Raw genomic sequence first — 14673 nt, 5'->3', positions numbered from 1 at the left:
TATACTAGAGTGCCTAAAATTTTACTGTAAATAAAGTTTTTGAGTGTATATTGGAATATTTAATATTAGCAAGGCTTACTACTTAACTCTTTTGGTGGATCATTTAAAAATGAATAAAACTCTTTTTTTTTTGAGAGTACATAGTTTTTAAAAGAATCTCATATTTAAAAGAATCTCGTATTTTTTTTAAATTGAAGTGCCATTCACATAATGTAAATTGCTTAGTCTAAATAAGTCAAAATTGCTCATTCTAAAGTGAATAATTCAATGGCATTCAGTACATTCACAATGTCATGATTTTTTAATGTCAATGTAGTCTTTTCACATTTGCCTAAAATTTCATTTACATTTTGAGAGAGCACATACACCCATAGTGTTCCTGTTGAAGAACTGCTTTTTTAAACCAATAAACTGCCCCTCTTAGACATTCAAATTGCCAAATGGTGATGAGAGGTAAATCATATTAGTGGACAAGAGGAAAAGAGAATTCTTTTAAATTGATTATGATAACTCAGAAAGTGGTTTACTGGGTTTTCTAGGTTGTAGACATTTCTTTGGGAACATTAAATATATGCCAACCTTCCCTCAAACCACACACTTAAAAAAAAAATTTGCTTTTGAAAAATTGATAATCTTACAATTAAAAATTTAAACAACATACGAAAAAAAAATTCCCTTATAATCTTACCACCCAGAAATGATCATCTTTAGCAAAGTGAACATTTTTCTAGGTATATATATAGGCAGAAAGAAATAATTTTAGAAAAAATGGAATCACATCATATATCATAAATTAAAAATATTAGACTTAGTTTCAAGAAGATAGAATAGACATACTTTTTCTATACTTTCCATTTAAATTAACTAAAAGCCTTGGAATGTTTTATATATATATAAAATCTTCCAAGATACATAAATATACACATTCCAAGATCCATACACATATATATGTGTGTATATACGTACCTCCCAAGCATAATAATAAAACTGAAAGGCAGACTGGCTGGCTAGGACCTCAGACCCAAGAACAACATCATAGTAGTTAGGTCCCTGGGTTTTCTTTTTGCATCATGTGTCCCAGACTACGTACTAGAGGAGCCAGCAACCTAAAAATGCCAATGGGCACAGACTAAACTAAAACCTCAAGAAAAGCCTGTTCTCTCTAGCTTAAAAGACCAGGAAAGGGGCAGCCTAGCAAGATAGAAAGTTTGACAAAACCATTCTACTCCAGCCAAATATCAAAGGAAAAAACTGTGACACCCCCTCCACCACCACCAAAGGCCAATTGGAAAGCTTAGACTTCTACACTTGCCAGACTGCAAATGATGTGTCCCAGCTGCCCCCAAACCCACGAAGTAATAAGAGAGAAGGAGTTGTGAAGAGCCCTCCAAGCCCCCACAGTGTCAGTGGAGACCACACGGGGAGTTTGCTCTTTTATCCCTGCTTGGCAGTATTGACTGCCCTTCTCCCTCCCACTGGGATGATGGTGTCAGAGGTGGCCAGGTGGAGGGTGAGGACTTCCACCACAGCTCATCAGTAACAAGGCCATCCCATCCTCAGAGTCAGAGGAGCCCATAGGGAAAGCAATAACAAGATGCCCCTTCACTTTCAGGTCGAATGCAGAACCTAAAAGCCCATCTCCACCCAGAAGTAACAACTCCCCATCATCTCTCTTTCCACTGTCAAATCCTGGACTTCTACCCTGATCTGGCAATAACAAGGTGGCACTCTTTTTCACCCACTAGAATGGTGTCAGAGGTCTGAGCAGTGTCGGATAAAATACAAAATTTAAATAAGATCTAGAATCTTATAGTACCAAAATGTCCAAGTTTCAGTCACACACCACTTATCATACCAAGAACCAGGAAGAGCTCAAAGTGAATGAGGACACCAACACAGATAAGAACCAAATATAAATATTGAACTTAAAAAAAATACAATGTTGAAGAGATATTTGCACCCTCATGATCATAGCAGCATTATTTACAATAGCCAAGACATGGAAACAAACTAAGTATCCAATGATAGATGAATAGATAAAGAAATTGTGGTATATTTATAAAATGGGATATTATTCTGTCATAAAAAAGAAGGAAATCCTGCCTTTTGCAATAATATGGATGGGCCTTGAGGGTATTGTGCTAAGTGAAATAAGTCAGAAAGAATGGCAAATACTATATGATCTCACTTATATGTGGAATCTAAAACAAAACAAACTCATAAAAAAAGATCTATACTATCTTTACTACTTCCTGTAAATTGGTAATTGTTTCCAGGTAAAAAAGTTTTAAAAATTATTTTATTAAATGATTTGGGGTGACATTGTTTAATAAAATTATATGTTTCAAATGTACAATTCAATGTATATGGCTTTGTGTTCACCACCCGAAGTTACATTTCCTTCTGTCACTATATATTTGCCCCTATTTAACCTCACCTACCTTCCCCCTCCCCTCTAGAGTTTTTGAAAAAGTGTTAGAATCAATTTTACTTTAGGTAAAGTAAAAATGAATTGTTGAACTTCAGATTTTTCTTACCACTGGAGTTATTGTTTAAATTTATTTTTCAGTTATAGTTGACATACAATACTATATGAGTTTCAAGAATATGAACACTTCATGAATTTGTGTGTCACCTTTGTGCAGGGGCCATGCTAATCTTCTCTGTATCATTCCAATTTCCAGTATATGTGCTGCTGAAGCAGGCAATGAAGTTATTTTTAAAAGAATTATCTAGATTGAGTTAAAAGATTACAAAAAACATAGAGGTTAGTACGTTTCACCTTCAGACAATATCTAATATTCCTTTATTATGAAAGATGAGAAATTAGGACACTTTTAGTTTTTATTATATTATTTCTACATTAAGGGGTTTTTTTTAATCGACGTTGTAAATTAAAAAAATTTTAAGGTGTCTCATAAGTGTTATTCTTTAAGTTCACCTATGCTCGAGAATATTCATAATTTTGTCTATTCTTAAAGGGTAGCTAGGCCAGATATAAAATTCTGGGGTTGCTTTCTCTTAGAACATTCTAGAAATTGCTCTATTGTCCTCTGAGATTAAAAGCTAGTTCAGAGAATTTTCCTTCTTCTGTTGATTCTGTCATTTCCTCAGCACTTTTATTAGATTGAACCATATGAAAATGCCATTCTTGTAGGTCAACATGGGAAAGATGTGTAAGTTTGAACGATAAGAAACTGCCTTTTTTGTAGGTCAAAAATAATTGCACATTACAATTTCATATGATTCAACTTAATATACTGTCTTCCATTTTATTTTGTTTAATTTCTTCAAGCCTGTTAGATCTCTGTTTTTCAATTTGTTACTCCATTTTTAATTGATTTTAAGGTGACTTTTTCTGTACAGTTTTAATAGTTGACTTCTATTTCCTTAATGAGCTCTGCCGGTTTTTCCCCCTTCTTTTGTTTCTCTCTCTTCTATGGACTTTTGTAATTCTTCATCCTTTTAAAAAGGAAGATTTCTTAAAGATCAGAAGGAAACTATTTGCTCATTGTTTGGGAGAAATTTTGGCGGGGAATTCGTTTTTGATCTGCCTTTTGTTTACGTTCCTTTGAAGAGGGGACTTTTTTTTATACTTAGGTCCTATGTTCCTTGGGGAACTTCCCCTTGTATTATTCTAAATGCCCTTTCACCAAATCTGTTATTTCCTTTGCTTTCTCTAGGCATTTATCTCCCTTCAGCTCTCAGGATTCAAGAGAATTGATGCAAAGCCCTCTGCCTATTGCTATTATACACCTGTTTCTCTCATTTCACCTCTAAGGCTGCACCTTAAGAAGCTAGGTCAGAGATCGTATAAATGGTAAGGATGCCTTGGTCTATCCCCACCTCTACCTCCTAGACAGAAACTGGGTCTCTACAGGAGTATTCTCTGCTTCTCTAGTGGCCTGTCCTGATGTTATATCGGATCGCTCTAACCAAGAATATTCCTTTAAAGACTGTGGCACTTGTGGGAAAAATACATATTCGAGGTGTAAGGGGGGTGGGGTCAGCTCTCAGTGTGCACCTGCATTTCACGGTTGTTGCGGGAGTTCTTTCACGGGAGGTGGGAGTTTTCCCTCTTTCATTATTTTTGTAGTTTTAGTGGGCTTCAACAGAGGATAATGAGGAGAAATATATTTCACCATTTTTAACTCCATATACCATTCCCTAACCCAAATGTTTGGACAGCCCCTTGCTAGGCATCCAGAATGAGGATGTCTGCCTTCTTAGCTCTTATTTATCCACTCTTCACTGTCAAACATTTTATATAAGTTTGATTCTTTTTCATTATGGTTGATGACATCTGCATTCTTAAACCCCTAAACTCAACATTTGCAAAGGAAAAGGGGAAACCACAAAGGACTATTCCGTATCAAAGTGCCTAGCTCGAATTGCTTAACCATCATGTTAAATGCCCCAAAAGAAGTTTGTGAGAGGAACCACATCAGGCACTAAGGATTCACTGCGAGCAAGAAAGGAGAGGAAAGATAGCTGGTTATTGCTGAAGCAGCAACACATCAGTTTCTGATCAGTTCATCACAGCTATATCATTCTTAAACTGCAGCTATCATAAACTGTTTTTCCAAAAATAGTATGGACTCTCAAAGAAGAATTTTTAGTAAATTTCCCTAAATTCCAGTTCATTATGAAAAGAATCTGAGACATTTTGTTTTTATTTGGTATCTATCATGAGAACTAAGAAAAGCAATCCAAATGTTTTCACTTCTTTATGAAGCCAGGGAGAGACTTCAGCTAGTGTTACATGATTTGGCAGGCCAACATTCCTGTAAGTGACCTGAGGTAAATCCCCACAGTTCCGGCTCAGCGCCTCAGTGTTCTCACCTACAAAGTGGGAGGATGAAGAAAAGCCATTTCATGTAACTTTAAAAGGTGATTGAGTGAAGCATGATTTAAGGTAAGAACTGGGATAGAAGAGGGATAAAACAACACTGAAATAAGATTACGCATTGTACTATGAAATACACATTTTACAAAATAAGTATTTCTTACAGCCATGTTGCAAACTATTTCTGTCTTGTTTACACAGAATTCTAGTTATAATATTTTCTTATCCTTTGTTTTTGATTTATATCTCCCCTATCATTCTCTCAATTAACATTTGGATGTAAAACCATTTCCATTTGAGTGTTGTTTTGAAGGTTATTTAGTAAAGATATGAGAATCTTTGTGATGACCTGAAAGAATGAGGTTATCTATGGGATTACATCATTTAGGGATAATATACAGTTGCTCAAAGTAATGTAAATTAAAAGTTAATATTGAATAGTCTTTTACAAGTAGGAAGCATTTTCAGCTGAGCAAAATGACACTTAAGTAGTTACCGCTAGAAACAGTAAGACAGGAGTGGTTCTGATCCTGCAGCTTAGACTTTCAACTGTTATTTTAAGAAGTTTAATAAAGAGTTATACTGTCAATATAAGCACCACTAAATCACAGCTGGCCTGAGTTAGCTTTTTTTTTTGTAGTATAGAATAAAGCTGGAGATGGAATTCTTCTTCTTCTTTTTTTTTTGTAATGAAATTCGTTTTAGTGTGCCAGGTCAATCTTTTCCTGTTTGCACCGACTAAACCCCATGTACCATACTTTTATTAGGTTCCTAGCTCTTATACTTACACCATGACACATCAACCTTTTACTTTTTCTGGTTGTCATTTTGGATATAGGTATATTAACAGAATAACTGCCAATTCTTTTAATAATCTTAACAGAAGTGTATTGTGTGACTTTATAATCTTGGGCAATGAAATCAAATGAAATGATGACTTTCTTCAATACCTTTTGTCCTATTCAAGCAGATAAAGGTTGGGTCCCAGGAAACAGGATCTGGTCTATTTATTAAAGAATACTATAATATATCCTTAATAATTTAAAACAAAAGTACTGCTGAAGCAATGCTGAATGCCGAGGAAAGCAAGAAACTTTTACTTTGGCTTCAGTTTCTTAGAGTGACCTGCAGACTCCTGGAGGTCCCAGGCAACCAAGAGTTAAACACTACCGACTTAAACAAAAACCAATTCACTGTAGGGGTAAAGGATTAACTTTAGAATGGTCGAATTCTCATTTTATTCCAAATTCTAGTTCTTATGGTGATGAAAAACAGTAGCTCAAAAGTTAAACATTCACCACCTAGAAACATTTCCAACACCCAGGTAAGACTCTTGAGTTTGCAAAGCTGGTTAAAAGCCTGGGATAAATAACAGATGGATTTGGAAAATGGCATAAGCATAGCCCAAGGCTAGTTAGTGTACTTTATACCTTAAGGAAGGCTGAGTCAAAAGTTTTAATTAAATATTTATGTTACAGTCAGAAACAGCAAGCCGTCTTTGTGTGGCCAGGGACTGGCTTTCAACAAGTGTATCTATCTAAGAAAGAAAATGAATGGATATTAAATATTTATTCTTTATATGTTAGAAATAGTCTGCTCTTTCCCCGCCTGAAGGAAGATAAAAAAAGTCGAGAGATAACCAGTGAGCTGCATTTGGAAATGTAATCTTGTAAAAAGACTGGGAGGCCAGGTTCAACTAGGAAGTGAATCTGAGGTTTTATTGAGGCCAGATGATGTGAACCCTTTACCATTCGTTTGGGGACCATGAAGGAATAACTTGATTTTTTTTTTTTTTGGTTGGTTGCATTTTCTCACCCTTAGAATGGGGAAAACAACATGACCAATTTTTTCTTTTTTGTTGAAGCCATAGACTACTGACGGCTGTATTAGTTTTCCAAACTCTTAAATTAGACCCTTGCAAAGAAGAATTTGTTGTAGCAAACTAATCCTAAGACTAAATGTTTTTTGTTTCTCTTGTTTCGAACTAAGATCAGTGTTGTAATTATCTCTATTTAATAGCTTCCTGATTCCTGAAGATCACATATGAAGTCGTTCCCTGTACTTTATGAAGTTACATCTGCCTGAACGGCTAGAGCAACAGTACACCATTTATTGTTGGATCACATGTATATGTAACCAAAAGTGAAATCTGTATCTGACTTAGTAGCTCAGAGAATTTTTAGGGCAAAGGCCATGAAAATCCAAATAAATGCTAATTTTTAAAAAGCATTTGGAAAAAGTTTAATTCTGAAATTAAATTAATCCCCCAAATTTGAGAACCTAGAAGAAACTTCATACAAAGAGGTGCCCTCATTAAGGTAAATGAGTTGCCCATGTTAACGATAATGAAATTGCAGTAGTGCGATAAAGGAGAAAAACTAAAATGATTACGAGGCACTCTTTGATGTTAGATCCAGGGCACATGGGTTCTAAAACTGGTGAATTGGAAAGCCATCTGCTCTCAAGACACTGTAGAACAATGCCAAGAGCCAAATATTTAAAAGGTGATTGAGATATCTAAACCTAGAATTCAAAATACTTATTTTTCTTCTTTTGCAAAATACTTTTAAAGTTTAAATATATTAGTGAAGAATAGATATTTTAAAATATCCACTTAGAAAATGGGGGTGGGGAGAAGGAATCCAATGAGAGATAAGCCAAAACCTAGTTTCCCCAGAAAGGCCCACAATAAGATTTTTGTCACCATTATAAGGAAGCTCTCCTGATAGATTCACGTACTTTACATGAACAAAATCTCAACACACAGATTCACAACAGCTTAGGATCTCATATAGAAAATATAAGGACTCTTTAAAAGCATTGGTTTTGCTTGCTGGTCTTGAGTTTACTTATAAATAAGAGTTATGTTGAATGCCCAGGAAGGCAAGAAGCTTGTGGGTGATCACAGCTTTTTATCTCTGGGCTTCAGTTTCCTAAAGTTATCTTTATCTGAAGACTGCTGGAGGGCCCAGGCAACCATGAGCTATAAACATGACCAAGTCCTAAAACAGAAAAATTAAGTGGAGCTGAAGGTTTAGCTTTCAAATGGCAGGGATCTTATTTTACTTTAAATCCAGATCTGGATTTGATTTCATTCGATTTGAAATTAGGCTGGCTCACGCTAACATATTAAACATATTTCAAATGCTTACGTATTTTTCATTAATAAATATCTGAAAAACCATATGGTTATTAAGCCTGCATTTCAGCCCTGCGTAGGTACAAGTATCAGGTATCTCTAAACTGTAAATTTAAGCTCACCAGGTTTCTGAGCTAATCCAAACTACCTGATGTTTTAGGAAGTGTGCATCATACCAATGGCTAGGAAGTATCTTTCATTGTCCTGAATGTTGTGTGAACCCAAATGCTACCACCCTCACCAGGCCCTAATCTTCACTCAAAATCTGTATAGATGAGCCTCTCTATCTTGGCACCTGGCCTCTCCTGACATTGTTTGCTGAACTTGGCCCCGGCTCTGAATCTTGACTCTGCATCTGCAAAATCCTCTTCTTTAGGTGCTGGCGTCTGCCTTCATGGCCCTGCCACTGGCTGAGGTCTAATTCAAGCTGATCAGCTTCCCTGGAACTAAGATTAGAATCTGCCTGATTTTCAGCAATACTGACACAGCCTAGAGGACTACCATCTCCTCACCCACTTCACTCTCTCCATCTACCAGATTAGACCTTTGAACAGTGAAATCAGCCTGCACATAGCCTATACACAGGAATCTGGACTATTAGCCACCCCTCGGTAGGGCCTTGGGGAGCAGTTAGGACGACCCCACACATCATCAGTCCCACTGATTACCAACATATTCTAGTTCCTTAACTCAAAGGAGCAACATTTTAGAAATTTATCTAACTTAATCCAATTAAGTTTCTCTCACCATTGCCTTGCCCATTCAAAGCAACTTCTCTATGAGGGCCTATCTAGTCATGGAAGCTCCTCTTCTCCCTCAAGAACACAGCCTCTTTGGGTAAGGCTTTATAGAACGAAATCACTGCCTTGAAGATTAGTCCCTTTAAGATTGAGGCAGATGGCTGGAGACACAGAGAACCTGGATTTGAAATGATAGTCTTTGCTCACAACTCGCATCTCAAGAGATCTTTGCCTTGTCATTTCTTGACCTCTCCATTGTCAAAGACTTCGTTGCTTATTGTTTGCCTCTCTCCCTGCTGACCATCTCAACTCCTTTCTTCAACCCAGCAACTTACTTGTGTTCTTGCCCAAGCCAGCTGATAGGCTCCCTCACCACTGACCTGGTCTCCTAACGAAACACTTAACTATCTTCACAAACTATTATGAACATCCTGTCACCCACCCAATCGACAGTAGAGACCACACTGACTACACAGACATTCTACATTAGATTATGTTTAGAATTTGATAACTCACAAAGGAATTACATAGCCATGTCAGCTTGTGGGTGAGAAGTGAAAACAAAAACCTATGATTGATTTTTTTCCAACTTAATTTTGTTGCTTAAGCAGTGAACTTTCCCTTAAAGAAACTATCTCAAAGTAGCTTTTCAAAGACTATCCTGCAGATTCCTAGACATGCACTCATCTCGGTGTCCTCTATAGCTTAACCAATGTAGAAATATATGCCCTTACAGAAAAAGCCCAAATTGATCAGAAATAGTATCTCCAAGACAACCACTTCTTTTTAAATTATATATTAAGTAGTGAATTACCAGCTCTGTGTATCCTTGTTCAAAGGTTCTCTAAGCATGTTAACGTAGAACAGCAGCAGCAGTACCTGGAACTTGTTAGAAATGCAAGATCTTGGGCTTTACCGCAGACCTTCAGTCAGAAATTCTGGGGGTGGGGCCCAGCAATGTGTGTTTTAACAACCTCCGAGGTGATTATGATGCATGCTAGTTTAAGAACCACTACCTTCGTTTTGGCATAATGATCATATTCAAACTCCATCATTAATGGGGCTAAAATAAGGAGCTGACTCAGTGACTTAAATAGTACCCTATCTGACATACGTCCTCTATACATATAAGAAAAACTGAGTGTATAATTTATGGTCAAAAATACTCTGGGACATAATCTTCGTGTACAAACCTGAGGCTTGTTTTGAAACTAGTGAACATCAAAAGCAGGTTGTTACCCACAAGGTGTATAATAAGGCAATAATCAGTTTGCCTTAAATAGTCCTGGTTTACACCTAGTATAATTATTCTCTGTACCTTCTTCTTCTCTCAAAAAGTTCCCACTGTGGACAATAAATTATGGTCCAAATATCACCCACTCTATTAATAAAAAACAAGGCAGTGAAATGTGTTAATGATTCCTGGAAAATTTTCATTATTCCACTAAAAATTCTCATCACTTCTTCATTTAACAAAAGTAATTTGTAAAGATATTCTTAGATATTACTTTTAATAAACTCCAAAACAATCTGAATACAAAATTGTAGTAGAACAAGTTTCTTTCCTGGAACCCATACACATGGCAACTGCAATGCAGTCAAATCAGGAGATGTGTTGCATGCCACACATCCTATAGAGCCAGTGGTCCCCTTTTTGGCACCAGGGACTGGTGCTCCTGAGAATCTAATGCCTGATGACCTGAGGTGGAGCTGGGGCGGTGATGCTAGTGCCAGGGAGCAGATGCAAACACAGATGAAGCTTTGCTGGCTTGCCCGCCACTCACCTCCTGCTGTGTGGCCCAGTTCCTAACCAGTCTGGGGGCTAGGGACCCCTACTATAGAAGAACCTGTTATGGTGCTTTTAATTACTGTACTCACTTCAATCCTTTGCCTATAATCAAAACGTGCTTTCTGTATCTACTTTGACTTCACATTACGAGGAGCAAATCTACGTGGCTTCTTCTGACAATGAAAGCCATCTCAGGTTATCTCAGATCCACAGATTCAATGCCACCTGAGTTAACTTGCGGACAAAGGTGCGATGACATGAGTATTCTGGGACAGAAAGGCCACATCGAAGAAAGTAGGGAAAGAGTTTTCCTTCTACACTTTGTATATGACTGTCAGAGTGCTATGAAAAGCCCTGTAGTATCACATGAATTCCTAAAGAAAAAAAAAAATCTAGTCACCACTGCGATATTTTTGAAGAATTCTACATTTAGAGACCTACATATAGCTAAGGGAATTTAGGCTCTGAGTAGCCTCTCAAGGGTGAGTTATTACCTGAATCAGAGAGAACTCATAAAAATTGGCATGGACTCAGCCAACTATTGAAGATACTATTCCTTTCCTGCTGGAACTGTCAACAATTCTATGTAGGTACCTAAAGAGAGTATCTTTATTGTTTGCTACATACAAGGGCACTTGTATGTAGTACCTGTTTTCACCAAATTTTTTAATTTAATGCCTTGTGGACATGGATATCCATGAGTAGATTCTTTAATACATTTACAAAAAGTTTTGTCCATGTTCTAATAAGCCAACTCATCCATGCTTAACATACTCCAAATTCCTTTCTTTAGCAGAAAATCATCTTCCTCAACTTTTGTTTTCTACATAAACATTGGTTTTCCTACAAGAAGCAACTACCTCTATATTAAGGCACAGCACAATTTATGTTGTCACTGTGACAGAAATCCCTGTTTGTTCCCTTCATCTCGGCTATGACTATACTCCACAGGTACTCAAGTCCTTCAACTGAACCATAGGGAAGGTGCCTGAGAGCTGAGACTCTTAGGATTGTCATGGTCTTTGGTCCTCTGTCCCACTTCATTTCTCCACTGGTGCTGAAAATGGACATTAAGATTTGTCAAAAACGTAAAAGCATCTTCAAGTGTCATTCCTCCTGAGTCTACCTTTGGCAAGTCTCCAAAGCTTTGACCCTTAGCAAAGGTACAATTACATATCCCTGCCACTCTTAGGGTTTAAAGAGAGAATGGCCCAGGGGTATGCAATTGACTAAATGTTCTCTGCAAGTCTTGCCCTTGTGCAAGGGGTAAGGTCTAGTTATATGGTAACACATGCAGTGTTATTGTGAGTTCTCAGGGTACTCAGAGAAGGCAGATGAAAAGGGCATCAGCTAAATTGTCCCACCTACTCCAGTGCACCCAGTTCAGGGTCTTTACATTTGTTTCCCACTTATATTGAGACAATATTTTCCAAAGAATTACTACTGATGACTGAATTATTTAGGTTTCACACTACTAAAACACATAAAAGGTGAGGTGAAAAACACTGGGTTAATTCTTCTTCTTAGCTTTGCGCCACTGTGATTTTGGAATTCCTTGGGACACAATTTGTTCATATTGTTAATATATATTGCAGTTATATAAAAATATGCTATAAATCTATAAAACTTGGTGTCTTCCAAAATCAGATGTCATTAGATTAATACTGAAATTGCCTCTGAGATTTTTCAAGTCTATTAAGTGATCTGATGTCAGTGAGTGGTCAATTCTGACTCTATGCTGAGCTTTTTCCCCTTGATCATTTCTAGATTGTTTATGGAATGTATTCTAAATATTCTGAAATAGTCTGTAACATTCTTTGGATTGTACTCAAAATTTTTATTTGTTTTGCCTTGCTGACTATTTTCAGAGAATTAGGCCTAATCTGTGCATCTCCAAAATATGCTGGGATCATTTCTAGTAATCTAAGCAGTTCCATTGTCCCTTGAGATGGTTCATTATCAGTTTCACCACAGATATAGAAGCAGGAAGTTCTCTTTTATTAGGACAGTTAATACCAAGGAATCAGCACTCTTTGCCACTTCAGAGGGTAAGTCTTAAATTTTATAGTGGGATTAAGGTTCTTATTTCCTATTTTCTTCATTGGTAAAACTATCCATTTATTCAAGCTACAGACTTTATGATTAAGGTTTTAGGATTGTTAGAGTGAAAGGCAAGACCACCTCAAATCATCTTAAAGGGGCACATAAACTTAAGGAAGTTGGAAGATACTATAATTTCTGAATAAACTCTTGATTCATAAGCCAACATTAGTCATCTCTAATCCCAAGTAGTAATGGGCTGCAGCTAGGGGATCAGAACAGGTAAAATATTAAAAATATTAAAAAGTATGTGTTGGATATTGAAAATTTTGAGAGTAGTAAAATGTATACATAAGTAAAGTCTAAGTGTCACTTAAGGAAGGATTTTCTGTGTTATGATATTTTTGAAGAGTAACTTTCTAGGACTTTGCAAAATTCAGAAATACTAAATTCTTAAAATTTCAATTGTCCTACAATGACTGAACCAAGTATTAGAATGCAAAAACAGGCATCCAGAACATAAAAAGGATGGGAAAATTAAATGTTATCACAGACCTACTTGTTACCTAATTAAATTTTTGACTTGATTAATGTCAGATGAGAGAATAAAAGACTACGTATTCACTTCTGAATAAATGTTCGAAACACTTACAAAGGCACATCTCACTTTCCACTTCCAATGAAATTATTTTGTGAGAAATTTACCTCTAAGAAATAGTATAATGAAAAGACTTAATGCTTTTTCTCCATTCTCCCAATATTATTCTGGTTTAAGTATCTCTGGAAAAATTAAAGTCTGACAGGTTGGACTTTATGATGATTTTTCTCATTTAAAAACATTCTCCAGTAAAGAACTATATTCTTTACTGTCTTTTAGGTAAGAGTTTATCTCCAAGAATTTCCTTTGAGAAAAACACTTTCGAACTACCCTATAATGTTTTATCTTACCTTAACGATGGAGAAATATTTATACAGTAATTGTATAGTATGAATCAATCAGTAATTTGACTTTAGAGAAGCCAGCAAATCATAAGACTATAAACAGCAACTTAAAACAAAAATTGATTTGAAAGAACTTCAGATATTTTAATCTATTTCTTAATAAGAGCCATGTGGATTCCATTTGGCTTAACAGACGTGTAATATGGCACTTACATTCTCATATTAACCTATTTGGGAACACCTAGCCATTGTTCTGGCAAAATAAAGCAAAATGGAATAAAATAAACCCTAATATAGCATATATTTCTGACAATGAAACATTCCAAGAAGAGTTAAGTACAAAAAACTCTAATCATCTGCTAAAGATACGATTCAGTTTTCACTAGTGTTATTCAAAAGATGTGTCACTTAACCCTGTATTACTTTAAATGTTTCCCAACCTGAGTACTACAAACATTTTGGCCTGGATACAATTCTTTGTTGTGGGGGCCGTCCTATGCAGTGTAGGATGTTCAGCAAAATCCTTAACCTCTACCAACTAAATGCTAGTAACACTCATCCAGCTGTGACAAGAAGAAACGCCTCCAGATATTCCTTAATGTTCTCTGGGGGAATGAATCACTACCTGCTAAGAACCACTGTTTAATAGTATATCACATTTTCTACCTTTTTCACTCAACAGTTAATCAATTCTATGTATCCCCCAAAATTCTGAAGGAAGTACACAGACTAATAAAAAATATTATTTTTAATTATTGAAGGCTTAACCTAAGGCATCATACTGACATCTACTGGCTTGGTACTAAACTGTATATGTGACACATATTGCAGAAAACCCCTCAAAATTAAAAGTAAAAGAGCACTATTCTGAGAAAGTAGAATAATTCATTGAAAGCAGTAACATTAACATCAGAACTATATTAGTTCTATGTAGAGCCTAACAAATAATAACAATGGTAACTGTCCACTGCACTGTCCTTTGGAAGAACAGAATTTTTGATGAATACTTTTGACACTAATAATGAGAGGGGATTTTTTTTGACAAGTGAAAAAAAATGTCTGGGTCAAAAAACTTGCAAACCTTTTTAGCAGCATGAGATTTTGATTTATACTGAAAATTTAAAAAGACTAAAAAAATTTTTTTAAATCCTAATAATAAGTCTATAAATGAAATTAC

General features: G+C 36.1%; 1 non-coding gene across 1 annotated transcript; it reads right to left on the bottom strand.

The window, feature by feature from the left end:
* Positions 1 to 2600: 2600 nt before the first annotated feature.
* Positions 2601 to 2704, bottom strand: LOC120609767 (U6 spliceosomal RNA). The gene has a single exon (XR_005654830.1). It is a non-coding gene; the product is annotated as a U6 spliceosomal RNA (small nuclear RNA).
* Between the last annotated feature and the right edge of the window lie 11969 nt (positions 2705 to 14673).

Source organism: Pteropus medius, unplaced genomic scaffold (genome assembly GCF_902729225.1).
Source record: "Pteropus medius unplaced genomic scaffold, Ma_sr-lr_union100, whole genome shotgun sequence".
In the NCBI taxonomy this organism is placed as follows: Eukaryota; Metazoa; Chordata; class Mammalia; order Chiroptera; family Pteropodidae; genus Pteropus; species Pteropus medius.
The sequence above is the reverse complement of the archived record's forward strand: the minus strand, read 5'-3'. Positions and strand labels throughout refer to the sequence as shown.